Source organism: Dipodomys merriami, unplaced genomic scaffold (genome assembly GCF_024711535.1).
Source record: "Dipodomys merriami isolate MVZ:Mamm:240054 unplaced genomic scaffold, mDipMer1.0.p SCAF_107, whole genome shotgun sequence".
In the NCBI taxonomy this organism is placed as follows: domain Eukaryota; kingdom Metazoa; phylum Chordata; class Mammalia; order Rodentia; family Heteromyidae; genus Dipodomys; species Dipodomys merriami.
Window position 1 is genome coordinate 2,152,097 of NW_027202349.1, and position 17,555 is coordinate 2,169,651.

Genomic DNA, 17,555 nt, shown 5'->3' on the forward strand with positions numbered 1-17,555 from the left:
TGAGGGTTAGGGTTACGGTGAGAGTTAGGGTGACGGTGAGGGGTAGGGTGAGGGTGAGGGTTAGTGTGAAGGTTAGCATTAGTGTTATTGTGAGGGTGTTAGGGTGAGTGTTAGGGTGAGTGTTGGGTTTAGATTTAGGATTAGGTTTAAGGTTAGGGTTAGGCGTAGTGTGAGAGTGAGGATGAGGGTTAGGATTAGGGTGAGGTAACCCTCCCTCTAGGGTTAGGGTTAGGGTGAGGGTTAGTTTGAGGGTTAGGGTGATGTTGAGGGTTAGGGTTAGGGTTAGGGTTAGGATGAGTGATAGGGTGATTATTAGGGTTTGGGTAAGGGTTAAGGTGAGGGTTAGGGTGAGGGTTAGTGTTAGCGTTAGGGTTAGGGTGAGGATTAGGTTTAGGGTTAGTGTTAGGATGAGGTTTAGGCTGAGGGGGAGGGTTAGGGTTAGGGTGAGGGTTAGGTTTAATGTGAGTTAGTGTTAAGTTAAGGATTAGGGTGAGGGTTTGCTTTAGGTTGATGGTTAGGCTGGAGTGAGGGTTAGGTTTAGAATTAGCGTTAGGGTTAGGGTTAGTGTGAGTTTAAGGGATAGGGTTAGTGTTAGGGTGAGGATGAGGGTGAGGGCGTGGGTTAGGGTTAGGGTTAGGGTGAGGGTTAGGGGTAGGTTAGGGCTAGGCTGAGGGTGAGGGTGAGGTTCAGGATAGGGTTAGGGTTAGGGTGTTCGTTTGGCTTCGGGTTCGGGTGATTGTTAGGGTGACGGTGAGGGCTGGGGTGAGGGTGAGGTTTGGGGTTAGGCTTAGTTTTACGGTGAGGGTTAGAGTTATGGTTAGGTTTAGGGTGAGGCTTAAGTTGAGGGGTAGGTTTAGGGTTAGGTTGGGGGTTAGGGTTAGTTTGAGAGTTAGGGTTAGGTTTAGTGTGAGGATAAGTGTTAGGATGAGGTTTAGGGTGAGTGTGAGGGTTAGGGTTAGTGTTAGGGTGAGGGAAAGGGTTAGTGTCAGGGTGAGCTTAAGGGTTAGGGTGAGGGTCAGATTTAGGTTTAGGGTGAGGGTTGGGGTTTGGGTGATGTTTAGGGTGAGGGTGGGGGTTAGGGTATGGGTGAGTGTGAGGGTGAGTGTTAGAGTTAGGGTTAGGGTTAGGATGAGGGTTAGGATTAGGTTTAGGTTTAGGGTGAGGGTTAGTGTGTGGGTTATGGTTAGAGTTAGTTTGAGGGTTAGGGTTAGTGTGAGGGTCAGAGTTACCGTTACCGTCAGGGTTAGTGTGAGGATAAGGGTTAGGGTGAAGTTTAGGTTGAGGGTGAGGTTTAGGATTACCATTAGCGTTAGGGTGAGGTTTAGAGTGGGGGTTAGTTTTAGCTTTAAGCTGAGGGTTAGGGTTAGGGTGAGGGTTAGGGTAAGGCTTAAGGTTCGGGTTAGGTTTAGGGTTACTGTTAGGGTTAGGCTTAGGGTTAGGGTGAGGGTGAGGGTGAGGGTTAGCGTTAAGGTTATGGTTATGTTTAGGGTGAGGGTTGGGTTGAGGGGTAGGTTTAGGATTGGTGTTAGGTTTAGGGTTAGGCTGAGGTGGTGGGTGACGTTGAGGGTGAGGTTTAGGGTTAGGGTTAGGGTTAGGGTGAGTGTGAGGGTGAGATTAAGGTTTAGGGTGGGGGTGAGAGTTTCGGTTAGGTAAGGGTTAGGGATAATATTAGGGTGAGTATTAGGTTGAGGGTGAAGGTTAGGGTTAGGTTGAGTGTTAGGCTTAGGGTTTTGGTGAGGGTTAGGTTTAGGTTGAGGTTTAGGGTGAGAGTGAGGTTTAGGGTGAGGGTTAGGGTGAGGGTGATATTCAGCGTTAGGCTGTAGGAGAGGGTTAGGTTTAGGGTGAGGTTTAGGGTGACGGTGAGGTTTAGGGTGACTGTGAGGGTTAGCGTTAAGTTTAGGGTGATTGTTAGTGTTAGGCTTATGGTGAGGATTAGTGTGAGCGTTACGATTAAGGTTAGGGTGAGGTTTAGGATTAGTGTGAAGGTTAGGGTTAGGGTTAGGTTGAGGGTAAGGGTTAGGGTGAGTGTTAGGGTGATGATGAGGGTTAGTGTGAAGGTGAGTGTTAGGGTTATGGTTAGGCTTAGGGTGAGGTTTAGGTTTAGGGTGAGGGTGAGGGTGATGGTTAGGTTTAGGATTACCCTAAGGTGTAGGTTTAGTCTTAGGGTGAGGGTGAAGTTGATGGTCAGAGTATGGTTTCAGGAGAGGTTTAGGGTTAGGGTTAGGATTAGGGTGATTTGAGGGTGAGGGTTAAGTTGAGGGTGATGGTGAGGGTGAGGGTGAGGGTTACGTTTAGGGTGAGGGTGAGGGGGAGGGTTGGGGTGAGGGTGATGGTGAGGTTGAGGGGGAGGGTGATGTTTAGTGTTTGGGTGAGGGTTAGGGTTAGGGTTAGGATTAAGGTTAGGCTGAGGGTTAGGGTTAGGCTTAGGGTTAGGATGAGGGTTAGGCTGAGGGTTTGGGTTAAGGTTAGGGTGAGGGTAAGGGTTAGGGTGAGGGTGAGGGATAGGTTTACATTTAGGGCGAGGGTTTTGTTTAATGTTAGGTTTAGAGTTAGGTTGAGGGTGAGGGTGAGTTTTAGGATTTGGATTAGTCTTAGGGTTATATTTAGGCTGAGGGTGAGGGTGAGGGTGAGGGTGAGGGTTAGTGTTAGGGTGAGTTTGAGGGTGACGGTGAGGGTTCCTGTTAGGTAAGGATTAGATTTAGGGTTATGGTGAGGACTAGGATGAGGGTTAGGGTTAGGTTGAGGGTTAGAGTTAGGGTGAGGGATAGGGTTAGGGTGTGGGTGAGGGTTAGAGTTAGGGTTAGGGTGACTGTTAGGGTTAGGGCGAGGGCTAGGTTGAGGGCTAGGTTGAGGTTGAGTGTTAGGTTTTGGGTGAGGGTGAGGGTTAGGGTGAGGGTGAGGGTTTTGTTTAGGTAAGGATTAGGGTTAGGGTTATGGTGAGGATTAGGGTGAGAGTGAGGGTTAGCTTGAGGGTTAGGGTTAGCGTGAGGATTAGTGTGAGGGGTAGGGTTAGGGTTAGGGTGAGAGTTAGGATTAGTGTGAGGGTTAGGTTAGGGTTAGGTTTAGGGTTAGTGTGAGGATAAGGGTTAGGTTGAGGGTTAGGTTGAGGGTGATGGTTACGTTTAGCGTTAGGTTTACTGTTAGCATTAGGGTTAGGTTGAGGGTTAGGGTTAGGGTGAAGGTTAGGTTGAGGGTGAGGTTTAGGGTCAGGTTTCGGTTGAGGGTTAGGTTGAGGGTAAGGGTTAGGGTTAGGGTGAGGGTTAATATTAGGTTTAGAGTTAGGGTTAGGGTGAAATTTAGGGTGAGGGTGAGGGTGAGGATGAGGGTGTATGTTCTGGTGAAGGTGAGGGTAAGGGTTAGGGTGAGGGTCAGGGTTAAGGTTAGGGTTATGGTGAGGGTGAAGGTTAGCATCAGGGATAGGATGAGGGTTAGGGTGAGGGTTAGGGTTAGGGTTAGATTTAGGATTAGGGTTAGTGTGAGGATAAGAGTTACAGTGAGGGTTAGGTTGAGGGTGAAGTTTAGGGTTAGCATTAGGGTTAGGGTGAGTATTAGGCTGAGTGTTAGGGTTAGGGTGAGGTTTAGGTTGAGGGTGAGCTTTAGGGTTAGGTGTAGGTTGATCTTTAGGATTACGGTTAGGGTTACGTTGAGAGTTGGGGTGAGTGTTAGTGTTAGGGTGAGGGTTCGTTTTAAGATTAGGGTTATGGTGAGTTTTAGGGTTAGGGTTATGTTTAGGGTAAGGGTTAGGGTTAGTATTAAGGTTAGATATAGAGTTAGGGTTATTGTTAGGGTTAGGGTTTGGGTGAGGGTGAGGGTAAGGGTTGGCGTTAGGTTTAGGGTTAGGTTTAGGGTCATGGTGGGGGTAATGGTTAGGTTTAGAATTAGGGTTATGGTTAGGCTGAGGGGCAGGCAGAGGGTGAGGGTGAGGTTTAGGGTCAGGGTTAGGTTTAGATTTACGTTGAGGGCTAGGTTGAGGGTGAGGGTTAGGTTGAGTGTTAGGGTTAGGGTGAGGGTTAGGGTTAGGGTTAGAGTGAGGGTTATGGTTAGGTTGAGGTTTATTGTGAGGCTGAGTGTTAGGGATCAGATGAGGGTTTGGGTGAGGGTTCGGGTTCGGGTTCGCGTGAGGTTTATGGTGTGGCTTAGGGTTAGGGTTAGGGTGATGGTTACGGTGATGTTTAGGGTTAGGTTGAAGGCTATTGTGTGGGTTAGGATAAGGGTTAGTTTGAGGGTTAGGTTTAGGTTGAGGGCTAGGGTGAGGGTGAGGGTTAGGGTGAGGGTTAGGTTTAGAGTTATGGTTAGGGTGAGAGTTAGGGTGAGGGGTAGAGTTAGGGTTAGGTTTAGGATTAGGGTTAGGTTTAGGCTGAGGGTGAGGGTGAGGGTGAGGGTGAGCTTTAGGGTTAGGGTTAGGATTAGGGTTATGGTGAGGGCTAGGTTGAGGGTGAGGGTTAGGGTGAGAGTGAGTGTGAGGGTGAGTGTTAGGTTTATGGTGAGGTTTAGGATTAGGGTTAGGGTTAGGGTTAGGGTGAGGGTGAGGGTTGGGTTAGGGTCAGTGTGAGGGTTAGGGTTAGGGTGAGGGTTAGGTTGACCGTGAGCATTAGGGTGAGTGTTAGGATTAGGGTTATTGTTAGGGTGAGGGTAAGGGTTAAGGTTAGTGTTAGTGTAAGGTTTAGGTTTAGGGTGAGGGTTAGGGTAAGGGTTAGGGATAGGCTGACTGTGAGGGTGAAGGTTAGGGTTAGGGTTAGGGTGATGTTTAAGTTTAGGGTTAGGGTTAGGGTAAGGTTCAGTGTTAGGATGAGGGTTAGTGTTTGGTTTAGGGTGAGTGTCAGGGTTAGGTATAGGGTTAGGGTAAGTGTTAGGTTTAGGTTGAGGGTTAGGTTGAGGGTTAGAGTTAGGGTGAGTTTAAGGGTGAGGGTGAGGGTGAGGGTTAATTTTAGGGTTAGGGTGTGGGTGAGGGTTAGGGTGAGGTTTAGTGTTAGTTTTGGGGTGAGGGTGTTGGTAAGGATGAGGGTTAGGGTTAGGTTTAGGGTTATGGTTAGTGTGAGGGTGAGGTTGAGAGTTTGTGTTAGGATTAGGATTAGGGTTAGGGTTAGGCTGAGGGAGAGGGTGCGGGTGAGGCTGAGGGTGAGGTTTAGGGTTATTTTTGGGGTTAGAGTGAGGGCTAGGATATCTGTGAGTTTTAGGGTGAGGGATAGTGTGAGGCTTAGGGATAGGGTTAGGGTTAGGGTTAGGGTGAGGGTTAGTGTGAGGGTTAGGGTTAGGGTTACGTTTAGGGTGAGGGTGAGGGTTAGGGTTAGGGTTAGGTTGAGGGTTAAGTTTACGGTGTAGGATAGGGTGAGCATGAGGTTTAAGGTGAGTGTGAGGGTGAGTGTTTCTGTTAGGTAAGGTTTAGGGTTATGGTTATGGTGAGGATTAGGGTGAGGGTGAGGGTTAGGTTGAGGTTTAGGTTACGGGTGAGGGTGAGGGTTAGGTTTAGGGTGAGGGTTAGTGTTAGGTTGATGTTTAGCATGAGGTTGAAGTTTAAGGTGAGGGTGAGGGTGAGGGTTCAGGTGAGGATTAGGTTTAGGGTTAGGGTTAGGGTTAGGGTGAGGGTTAGGATTAGGTTTAGGGTTAGGGTTAGGTTTAGGATTAGGGTTAGTGTGAGGATAAGGGTTAGGGTGAGGGTTAGGTTGAGGGTGAATGTTAGGGTTAGCGTTAGGGTTGCGGTTAGCGTTAGGGTTAGGGTGAAGGATAGGGTGAGTGTTAGGGTTACGGTGAGTTTAGGTTGAGGGTGAGCGTTAGGGTTATGTTTAAGTTGATGGTTAGGGTTAGGGTTAGGTTTAAGGTGAGGTTTAGGGTGAGGGTTAGAGTGAGGGTTAGTGTTAGGGCGAGGGTTAGGGTTAGGATTAGGGTTACAGTGAGTTTTAGGTTTAGGCTTATGGTTAGGGTAAGTGTTAGGGTTAGGATTAAGGTTAGATTTAGAGTAGGGTTATTGTTAGGGTTAGGGTGAGGGTTTGCGTTAGGGTTAGGGTTAGGTTTAGGGTGATGGTGGGGGTGAGGGGTAGGTTTAGGATTTGGGTAGGTTAGGATTTGGGTTATGGTTAGGCTGAGGCGGAGGCAGAGCGGGAGGGTGAGGTTTAGGGTTAGGTTTAGATTTAGAGTTAGGGTGAGTGTGAGGGTTAGGTTGAAGTTTAGGGTAAGGCTGAGTGTTAGGGTTCGGGTGAGTTTTCGTGTGAGGGTGAGTGTGAGGGTGAGGGTGAGGTTTAGGGTGTGGCTTAGTGTTAGGGTTAGGGTCAGGGTTAGGATGAGGTTTACTGTTAGGGTTAGGGTTAGGTTGAAGATGAGGGTGAGGGTTAGGGTTAGGGTTAGGTTGAGGGTTAGGGTTAGGTTGATGGCTAGTTTGAGGGTGAGGATTAGGATGAGGTTTAGGGTGAGGGTTAGGTTTAGAGTTAGGGTTAGGGTGAGGCTTAGGGTGAGGGGTAGATTTAGGTTTAGGGTGAGGGTTAGGGTTAGTGTGATAGTTTGGGTTAGAGTTAGGGTTAGTGTGAGGTTAAAATTTAGGGTGAAGTTTAGGGTGATGGTGAGGGTTAGGGTTAGGTTTAGGGAGAGGATTAGGTTTAGGTTGAGGGTGAGAGTTAGGGTTAGGGTACTGTTTAGTGTGAGGGTGAGTGTTAGGGTTAGGTTTAGAGTGATGTTTAGGGTGAGTTGAGTGTTACAGTGAGGATGAGGGTGAGGGTTAGGCTTAGGGTTAGGGTTTGGGGGCGGGTGAGTTTGATGTTGAGGGTTAGGTTTAGGATTAGGTTTAGAGTAAGTTGATTGGTAGGGTGAGGGTAAGGATTCGGGTGAGGATGAATTTTAGGGTGTGGGTGACGGTTAGGTTTAGGGTGAGGATTAGGGATAGGGTTAGGGTTATGGTGAGGGTAAGTATTAGGGTGAGGTTTTTGGTGTGGTTGAGGTTTTGGGTTAGCGTTAGGTTTAGGGTGAGGGTGAGGTTTAGAGTTAGGGATGGGGGAGGCTTAGGTTTAGGGTTAGGGTGATGGTAATGGTCAGGGTGAGGGTTAGGGTGAGTTTGTGTGTTAGAGTTAGCATTAAGGTTAGGGTGAGTGTGAGGGTTAGGGTGAGGGTTAGGGTTAGGGTTTGGGATAGGGTGAGGATTAGGGTTAGTGTGAGGGTTAGGTTTAGGTTTATTGTGAGGATAAGTGTTAGGTGGAGAGTTAGGGTGAGGGTGAGGGTTAGGGTGAGTGTTAGGGTTAGGATTAGGGTGAGGGTTAGGGTTAGGGTTAGGATTAGGCTGAGGGGTAGTGTTAGGATTAGGGTGATGGTTTGGGTTAGGGTTAGGGTTAGGAAGAGGGTGAGGGTTAGTGATAGGGTTAGGCTGAGGGTTAAGTTTAGGCTGAGGGTTAAGTTTAGGGTGAGGGCTAGAATGAGGGTGAGGTTTAGGGTGAGGGTGAGTGTGAGGATTTCAGTTAGGTAAGTGTTAGGTTTAAGGTTATGGTGAGGATTAGGGTGAGGGTGAGGGTTAGTGTTAGGGTTGGGGTGAGGGTTAAGTTTAGGGTGACAGTTAAAGTTAAGGTGAGGGCTAGGGTGAAGGTGAGGGCTAGGGTGAGGATGAGGGTTTCAGTTAGGTAAGGGTTAGGGTTATAGTTATGGTGAGGATTAGGGTAAGAGTGAGGGTTAGCTTGAGGTTTAGGTTTAGAGTGAGGGTTAGTTTGACGGTTAAGTTTAGGGTTAGGTTGAGGGTTAGGGTTTATTGTGAGGGTTAGGGTTAGGGTTAGGTTTAGGTTAGTGTGAGGACAAGGGTTAGGGTGAGGGTTATGTTGAGGTTGATGGTTAGGTTTACCGTTAGGTTAATGGTTAGCATTAGGGTTAGGGTGAAGTTTAGGGTTTGGGTGAGGGTTTGGTTGAGGATGAGGGTTAGGTTTAGGTTTAGGTTGAGGGTTAGGGTTAGGGTGAGGGTTAGGGTGAGGGTTAGGGTTAGATTTATGGTTATGGTGAGGGTTAGTTTGAGCGTTAGGGTTAGGATTATGTTTAGAGTGAGGGTGAGAGTTAGTGTTAGGGTTAGGGTTAGGGTTAAGGTTAAGGTGAGGGCTAGGATGAACGTGAGGATGAGGCTGAGTGTTTCGGTTAGGTAAAGTTTAGGGTTTGTGTTATGGTGAGGATTAGTGTGAGGGTGAGTATTAGGTTGAGGGTTAGGTTAAGGGTGAGGTTGAGGGTTCGTATTACGGCGAGGGTTAGTGTTAAGGTGATGTTTAGGGTGAGGTTGAGGGTTAAGGTGAGGGTTCGGGTTCGGTTGAGGTTTTGGATTAGGTTTAGGGTTAGGGTGAGGGTTAGGGTGAGGGTTAGGATTAGGTTGAGTGTTAGGGTTAGGGTTAGTGTGAGGGGTAGGGTTAGGGTTAGGGTGAGGTTTAGGGTTAGTGTGAGGATTAGGGTTAGGTTTAGGATTAGGGTTAGTGTGAGGATAAGGGTTAGGGTGAGGGTTAGGATGATGGTGAAGGTTAGGGTTAGCGTTAGGGTTGGGGTTTGCATTAGGATTAGGGTGAGTGTTAGGGTGAGTGTTAGGGTTAGGGTGAAGTTTAGGTTGAGGTTGAGCGTTAGGGTTAGGTTTAGGTTCAGGGTTAGGGTTAGGGTTAGGTATAGGGTGAGGGTTAGGGTAAGGGCTAGGGTGAGGGTGAGGGTTAGTGTGAGGGTGAGGGTGAGGGTTTTGATAAGGTAAGTGTTAGGCTTAAGGTTAGGTAGAGAATTAAGGTGAGGGTCAGGGTTAGGTTGAGGGTCAGGGTTAGGGTTATTGTTAGGGTTGGGGTTAGGGTGAGTGTTAAGGTTAGGGTGATGTTTAGGGTGAGGATGAGGGTTAGGGTGAAGGTGAGGGTTTGGGTGAGTGTGAGTGTTCGTGAGAGGGTGAAGGTCAGGGTGTGGGTGAGGAATAGGTTACGGTTAAGTGTTAAGTTAAGTTGAGTGTTAAGTTGAGTTGAGTGTGAGGGTTAGGGTTAGGGTTAGGGTGAGTGTTAAGGTTAGGGTTAGGTTTAGAGTTTGGGTCAGTGTTAGGGTTAGGGTTAAGGTGAGGTTGAGGGTTCGGGTGAGTGTGAGTTTTCATGTGAGGGTGAGGGTTAGAATGTGGGTGAGGGTTAGGTTTCGGCTGAGTGTTAGGGGGATGGTGAGGGTTAGGGTTAGGGTTAGCATTAGGGTTAGGGTGAGGTTTACGTTGAGGGTTAGGGTTAGGGTGAGTGTTAGGGTTATGGTGATTTTTAAGTTGAGATTGAGTTTTAGGTTGTGGGTGAGAGTTAGTGTTAGGGTGAGGATTATGGTTAGGGTTAGGGTTAGGGTTATTGTGAGTTTAAGGGATAGGGTGAGGTTTATTGTGAAGTTGAGGGTTATGGTTGGTGTTAGGGTTAGGGTGAGGGTTAAGGTTAGGGTGTAGGTTAGGGTGACAGTTAGGGTTAGGGTGAGGGTGAGGGTGAAAGTTAGGGTGAGTGTTAGGTTTAGAGTTAGGGTGAGGGTGAGAGAAGGGTTAGAATTTTGATTAGGGTTATGGTTAGAGTTAGGGTGAGGGTGAGGGTTAGGGTTAAGATTAGAGTTAGGGTGAGAGTGAGGGTGAGGTTCAGTGTTCAAATTAGGGTTAGGGTTAGGGTGAGGGTGAGTGTTAAGGTTAGGTTTAGGGTTAGGTTTAGGGTTAGGGTAAGTGTTAGTGTTAGGGTTAGGGTGAGGTTGAGGGTTCGGGTGAGTGTGAGTGTTCGTGTGAGGGTGAGGGTTAGAGTGTGGGTGAGGGTTAGGTTTCGGCTGAGTGTTAGGATGATGGTGAGTATTAGGGTTAGATTTAGCGTTCCGGTTACGGTGAGGGTTATGGTGAGGGTTAGTGTTAGGTTGAGTGTTAGGGTTAGTTCAGGGTTAGGTTTAGGGTGATATTTAGGGTGATGGTGATGGTTAGTGTGAGGGTGATGGTTAGGGTGTGGGTTAGGTTTAGGATTAGGTTTAGGATTAGGGTTAGGGTGAGTGTAAGGGTGAGGGTGAGGTTTTGGGTAAGGTTGAGTTTTGTGTTTGGGGTGAGAGTTAGGGTTAGGGCGAGGATTAGGTTTAGGTTTAGGGTTAGGTTTAGGGTAATTTTAAGGGTTAGGGTGAGATTTAAGGTGAGGGTGAGGTTTATGGTTGGCGTTAGGGTTGAGGTGAGGGTTAGGGTTAGGGTGCGGGTTAAGGTGAGGTTTAGGTTTAGTGTGACAGTGAGGGTAAGGATTAGGGTTAGGGTTAGAGTTAATGTGAGGGTGAGACTGAGGGTTAGAATTTGGATTAGGGTTAGGGTTAGAATTAGGGTGAGGGTGAGGGTTAGGATTAGAGTTAGGGTGAGAGTGTGGGTGAGGTTAAGTGTTAGCATTAGGGTTAGGGTTAGGGTTAGGGTGAGGATACGGGTGAATGTTAGGGTTAGGGTTAGGGTTAAGTTTACTGTGAGTATAAGGGTTAAGGTGAGGTTTAGGGAGAGGTTGAGGGTTAGGGTTAGGGTTAGGGTTACTGTTAGTATAAGGGTTAAGGTGAGGGTTAGGGTTAGGATGAGGCTTAGGGTGAGTGTTATGTTTGGGGTTAGGGTTACAGTGAGGGTTAGTGTGAGGGTTAGGGTTAGGTTTAGAATTAGGGTGAGGGTGAGGGTTAGTGTTAGAGTTAGGGTGAGAGATAAGGTTAGGATGAAGGCTAGAGTGAGGGTGTTGGTTAGGGTGAGGGTGAGTGTGAATGTGAGTGTTTCGGTTAGTTAAGGTTTAGGGTTAGGGTTATGATGAGGATTAGGTGAGGGTGAGGTTTAGGTTGAGGGTTAGGTTGAGGTTGAGGGTTAGGGTGAGGTTCAGGGTGAGCGTTGTTGTTAGGGTGGTGTTTAGGGTGAGGGTGTGGTTTAGTGTGAGTTTTAGGGTTAGGGTTAGGGTTATTGTATGGGTTAAGGTTAGGGTTAGGGTGAGGGTGAGGGTAGGGTTAGCGTTAGGGTTAGTGTGAGGGTGGGGGTGAGGGGTAGGTTTAGGATTAGTGTTAGGGTTAGGCTGAGGGCTAAAGTGAGGTTAAGGGTGAGGGTGAGGTTGAGGGTTTCTATTAGGTAAGGGTTATGTTTATTGTCAGGGTGAGGATTAGGTTGAGTGTGAGGGTTAGTGTGAGGGTTCGGGTTAGGGTGAGTGTTAGGGTTACCGGTTTGGTGAGGGTTAGGCTTAGGGTGAGGTTAAGGGAGAGTGTGAGTTTTAGGGTGAGCGTTAGGGTTCGGGTGAGGTTGAGCGTTAGGGTGTGGGTGAGGGTTAAGTTTAGGGTGAGTGTTAGGGTGTCCGTGAGGGATAGGGTGACTGTGAGGTTTAGGGTTAGATTTAGCGTGAGAATTAGGGTTAGTGTAAGGGTCAGCATGAGGGTTAAGATGAGGGTAAGGGTTAGGTTGAGAATTAGGGTGAGGGTAAGGGTTAGGATTAGCGTTAGGTTTAGGGTGAGGGTTACATTGAGAGTTAGGGTTTGGGTTAGATTTAGGGTTATTATGAGGGTTAGGGTGAGGGTTAGGGTTAGGTTTAGGGTTACGGTTAGGCTGAGGGTGAGGGTGAGGGTTAGGGTTAGGTTTAGGGTAAGGGTTAGGGTGAGAGTGAGGGTGAGGGTGAGGGATTCGTTTAGGTAAGGGTTAGGGTTAGGGAGAGGATTAGGGTGAGGGTGAGTGTTAGGTTGAGGGTTATGGTTAAGGTTATGGTTAGAGTGAGGGTGAGGTTGAGGTATAGGTTTAGGGTTAGGGTTAGATATAGGGTGAGGGTGAGGATTAGAAATAGGCTTAAGTTTAGGGTTAGAGTTAGGGTGAGGTTGAGGGTGAGGGTTATGGTTAGTGTTAGAGTTAGGGTGAGGGTGAGGGTTATTGTTACGATTAGGGTTAGTGTTAGAGTTAGGGTGAGTGTGAGGGTGAATGTTAGAGTTAGGGTTAGTTTTAGGGTTATTGTGAGGATAAGTGTTAAGTTGAGTGTTATGATGAGGGTGAAGGTGAGGGTGAGTGGTAGGGTGATTTTGAGGGATAGTTTTAGGGTTAGGGTTATGCTGAGGGTTAGGGTTAGCGTTAGGGTGAGGCTTAGGTTTAGGGTGAGGTTTAGGGTTAGGGTGAGTGTTAGGGTGTGGGTTAGGGTTACGGTTGGGGTTAGGGTGAGAGTGACGGTTCGTGTTAGGGTTACGGTGAGGGTTCAGGTTAGGGTGAGGGCTTGGGTGAGGGTGAGATTTATGGTGAGCGTGAGAGTGAGTTTGAGGGTTTCTGTTAGATAAGGGTTAAGGTTAGTTTTATGATGACGATTAGGATGAGGTTTTGGTTTAGTTTGAGGGTTAGGGTGAGGGTGAGTGTTAGGGTTAGGTTTAGGGTGAGAGTTAGGGTTTCGGTGATGTTTAGGGTGAGGGTGAGAGTTAGGGTGAGTTTGAGGTTGAGGTTGAGGATTAGGCTTATTGTTAAGTTTAGGGTGAAGGTTAGTATTAGGTTTAGGGTTAGGGTGAGAGTTCGTGTGAGGGTTAGGGTTAGGGTTAGGGTGATTGTGAGGGTGAGGGTTAGTGTGAGGGTTAAGTTTAGGGTTAGGGTTAGGGTTAGTGTGAGGATAAGGGATAGGGTGAGGGTTATGTTTAGGATGAGGGTTAGGGTTAGCCCTAGGGTTAGGGTGAGGTTTAGGGTGAGGATGAGGTTTAGGGTGAGTGTTAGTGTTAGTGTTAGAGTGAGAGTTAGGGTTAGGGTCAGGGTTAGATTTAGGATTAGGGTTAGGATTAGGGTTATTGGTAGGTTTAGGGTTAGGGTGAGGGTGAGGGTGAGGGTGAGTGTTAGCGTTAAGGTTAGGGTTAGGTTTAGGGTGAGGGTGGGGGAGAGGGTTTGGTTTAGGATTAGTGTTAGGGTTAGGGTTAGGCTGCCGGGGAGTCAGAGGTTGAGGGTGAGGTTTAGGGTTAGGGTTAGGTTTAGGTTTAGGGTGAGGGAGAGTGTGTGGTTTATGTTAAGGGTGAGGTTGAGGGTTTCGTTTAGTTAAGGGTTAGGGTTGTTGTTAGGGTGAGGATTAGGTTGAGGGTGAGGGTTAGTGTGAGGGTTAGGGTAAGGGTGAGTGTTAGGGTTAGGATTTTGGTGAGGGTTAGGGTTAGGTTGAGATTTATGGTGAGGGTGAGGTTTAGGGTGAGGGTGAGTTTTATGGTGAGAGTTAGGATGAGGGTGAAATTGAGGGTTAGGCTGTGGGTGAGGGTTAGGGTTAGTGTGAGCTTTAGGGTGATGGCGAGGGTTAGGGTGACTGTGAGGTTTAGGGTTAGGTTTAGGGTCAGGGTTAAGGTTAGGGTTATGGTGAGGGTTAGGGTGACGGGTAGGGTTACGGTTATGGTGAGTGTTAGGGTTAGTGTGAGTGTTAGCATTAGGGTTAGGTTGAGGATAACGGTTAGGATGAGCTTTAGGGTGAGGGTCAGGGTTAGGGTTAGGGTGAGTGTTAGGGTGAAGTTTAGGGTGAGTGTTAGGTTTATGGTTAGGTTTAGGGTGAGGGTTAGGGTGAGGGTTAGTGTTAGGGTTAGGCTGAGAGTGAGTCTGAGGTTTAGGGTTAGGGTTAGGGTGAGTGTTAGGGTGAGAGTGAGGGTGAGGATGAGGCTTTCAGTTAGGTAAGGGTTAGTGTTAGGGTGAGGGTGAGGATTAGGGTGAGGGCGAGGGTTAGGTTTAGGGTAAGGGTTAGGGTGAGGGTTAGGGTTATTGTTAGAGTGAAGGTTAGGGTTAGGGTGATGTTTAGGGTGAGGCTGAGGGATAGGGTTCGGGTTAGGGTTAGGGTGATGTTTAGGTTTATGGTGAGGGTTAGGGTGTAGATAAGGGTTAGGGTGAGGTTGAGGATTAGGGTTAGGGTTAGGGTGAGGGTCAGGGTAAGGTTTAGGGTTAGGGTGAGGATTAGGGTGAGGGTTAGGGTTTGGGTTAGGATGAGGGTTAGGTTTAGTGTTAGGGTTAAGTTTAGGAATAGAGTTAAGTTTAGTGTATGGTTAAAGGTTAGGGTGATTGTTAGGGTGAGGGTTTGGGTAGGGTTATCCTTAGGGTTAGGGTGAGGGTTAGGTTTGGAGTGAGGTTTAGGTTTATGGTTAGGGTAAGGGTTAGGGTTAGGAAACTGTTTAAGGTGAGGGTGAGGGTTAGGGTGAGGGTGAGGTTGAGGGTTAGGGTTAGGGTTTGGGTGAGGGCTAGGTAATGATGAATGCTAGGCTGAGGGTGAGGGTTACGGAGAGGGTGAGGGTGAGGTTTTCGGTTAGGTAAGGGTTAGGTTTAGGATTAGGGTGAAGATTAGGTTGAGGGTGAGGGTTAGGTTGATGGTTAGGGTTAGGGGGTGGGTCAGGTTAGGGCTTATTGTGAGGGTTAGGGTGTTTTTTAGGGTGAGAATGAGGTTTATTGTTAGGGTGAGTGTTAGGGTTCAGTTGAGAGTGAGGGTTAGGGTGTGGGTGAGAGTTAGGATTAGGGTGAGGTTTAGTGGGACTGTGAGCGTTAGGGTGAGTGTGCGAGTTAAGGTTAGGTTTCGGGTGAGGGTTAGGGTTAGGGTGAGGGTGAGGGTGAGGTTTAGGGTGAGGGGTTGGTTTAGGGTGAGGGTGAGGGTTCGGGTGATTGTGAGCGTTAGGGTTAGGGTTATAGTTAGGTTTAGTGTGAGGATAAGTGTTAGGATGAGGTTTAGGGTGAGGGTGAGGGTTAGGGTTAGCGTTAGGGATATGGTTACAATTAGGTTGAGGGTTAGGGTTAGGGTTAGGGTTATGGTGAGGATTAGGGTGTGTGTTAGGGTTAGGTTTAGGGTGAAGGTTAAGGTGAGGGTGATGTTTAGGGTGAGAGTGAGTGTTAGGGTGAGGGTTAGGGTTTGGGTGAGGGTGAGGATTAGGGTTAGGGTTAGGATTATGGTGAAGGTTAGGTTTAGGTTTAGGTTGAGGTTTAGCGTTAGGGTTAGGTTTAGGTTGAGCATTACGGTTAGGGTTAGGGTAAGCGTGAGGGTTAGGGTGAGGGGGAGGTTTAGGGTTAGGTTAAGGGTTAGGGTTAGGGTGAGAATTAGAGTTAGGTTTAGGGTTAGGTTGAGGGTGAGGATGAGGGTTAGGGTGAGAGTAAGTTTGAGGGTTAGAGTGTGGGTTAGGGTGATTTTTAGGGTTAGGATACGTTGAGGGTTAGGTTTAGGGTGATATTTAGGGTGAGGCTGAATGTTAGGGTGAGGGTGATGGTTAGGGTTAGGGTTAGGGTTAAAGTTAGGTGAGGGATAGGTATAGGATTAGTGTTAGGGTTAGGGTTAGCGTGAGTGTAAGGGTTCGGTTGATGATTCGGTCACATTGAGTGTTAGGTTTTGGGTGAGGGTTCGCGTTAGGGTACATATTAAATTTAAGGTTAGGGTCAGGATTTTAGTTAGTTTAACTGTTATGCTGAGGTTTAGGGTGAGGGTGAGGGTTAGGGTTAGCGTTAGGGTTAGGCTGAGGGTTAGGGTGAGAGTTTGGGTTAGGGTTAGTGTGAGGGTGAAGGTGAGGTTTAAGATTAATGTTATGGTTAGAGTTAGGGTGAATCTGAGGTTGTGGGTTAGGGTTAGGATTAGGGTTAGGGATAAGGTTAGGCTGAAGCTGAGGCTTAGGGTGAGGTTTAGGGTTAGGGTGCAATTTAGGTTTAGGTTTAGGGTTGGGGTTTGGATGAGGGTTAGGCTGAGGGTGAGGTTTGGTTTAGTGTGAGTGTTAAGCTTAGGGTTAGTGTTAGGGTTAGCGTGACGGTAATGGTTACGGTGAGGTTTAGGGTGAGTTTGAGGGTTAGGGATAGGGTGAGGTTTAGGGTTAGGGTTAGGGTTAGGGTTAGGATGAGGGTTAGGGTGAGGGTTAGGGTTAGGTTTAGGGTTAGGTTTTGGGTGGTTGTTAGGGTGAGGGTAAGGGTTAGGGTGAGGGTTAGGGTGAGGATGAGGGTTGGGATTAGGGTGAGGGTAAGGATAAGGGTGATGGTTAGAGAAAGGGTGCGGGTTAGGGTTATCATTAGGGTTAGGTTAAGGGTGAGGTTTAGGGTGAAGGTTAAGCTTAGAGTTAGGTAAAGGTTGAGGATTAGGGTTAGTGTGAGCTTTAGGGTTAGGGTTAGGTTTAGGTTTAGGTTGTGGGTGAGAGTGAGGGTTAGGGTTAGGGTTATAGTTAAGGTGAGAGTAAGTGTTATGTTTAGGGTGAGAGTTAAGGTTAGGGTGAGGGGTAGGGTGAGGATGAGGGTTAGGGTGAGGGTGAGGTTGAGGGTGAGGGTTTCGGTTATGTAAGAGTTAGGGTTAGGGTTATGGTGAAGATTAGGGTGAAGATTAGGGTGAGCATTAGGTTGAGGGTTAGGGCTAGGGTGAGGGTTAGGGTTAGGGTTAGGGTGAGTGTTAGCTTTAGGGTGATGTTTAGGGTGAGGTTTCAGGTTAGGGTGAGGGTTCGGGGGAGGGTGGGTGTGAGGTTTAATGTTAGGTTTGGGTTATGGTGAGGGTTAGTATTTGGGTCAGAGTTAGGGTAAGGGTTTATTTGAGGGGTAGGGTTAGGGTTCGGGTGAGGGTTAGGGTTAGTGTGAGGGTTACGGTTAGGATTAGGGTTAGTGTGAGGATAAGGGTTAGGATGAGGGTTATGTTGAGGGTGAGGGTTAGGGTTACCGTTATGGTTAGGGTGAGGTTTAGGGTTAGGGTGAGTGTTAGGGTTAGTGTTAGGTTGAGTGTTAGGTTTAGGGTGAGGGTTAGGTTTAGAATTGGTGTTAGGGTGAGTTTTAGCATTAGGTTTAGGTATAGCGTGAAGGTTAGGGATAGGATTATGTTTAGGTTTAGGGTTACCTTTAGTGTTAGGGTAAGGTTTAGGGTTAGCGTTGGGGTGAGGGTGAGGGTTAGCGTGAGAGTTAGGGTCAGGGTTAGGGTTAGGCTGAGGGGGAGGGGGAGAGTGTGGGTGAGGTTTAGGGTTAGGGTTAGATTTAGGGTTAGTGTGATTGCTAGGATGAGGGTGAGGTTTTGGGTGAGGGTGAGGGTGAGGGTAAGTGTTTAGGTTAGGTAATTGTTAGGGATATTTTTAGAGTGAGGATTAGGTTGAGGGTGAGGGTTTGTGTGAGGGTTAGTGTTAGCGTTACGGTTTTGGTGAGTGTTAGGGTTAGATTGAGGTTTAGAGTATGGGTGAGGTTTAGGGTGAGTGTTCGTGTTTGGGTGATGTTGAGTGATCGGGTATGGCTGAGGTTTAGGGTAAGGATGAGGGTTAGGGTGATGGTGAGGGTTAGGGTTCGGGTTAGGGTTAGGTTGAGGGTAAGTGTTACTGTGAGGGTTAGGGGGAGAGTAAAGGTTAGGGTTAGCATTAGGGTTAGGGAGAGGGTTAGGGTGAGGGTTAGGTTAGCGTTATGGTTAGGGTGAGGGATAGGGTGAGGGTTAGGGTTAGGGTTAGGATTACTGTGAGGGTGAGGGTGAGGGTGAGGGTGAGGGTTAGGGTTAGGTTTAGGGTGAGGTTTAGGGTGATAGTGAGGGTGAGGGTTTCGTTTAAGTAAGGGTTAGGGTTAGGGTTAGGGTGAGGATTAGTGTGAGGTTGAGGGTTAGGGTTAGGGTAAGGGTTAGGATTAGGGTTAGAGTGAGGGTTATGGTTACGGTGATGTTTAGGGTGATTCTGAGGGTTGGGGTGAGATTGAGCGTTAG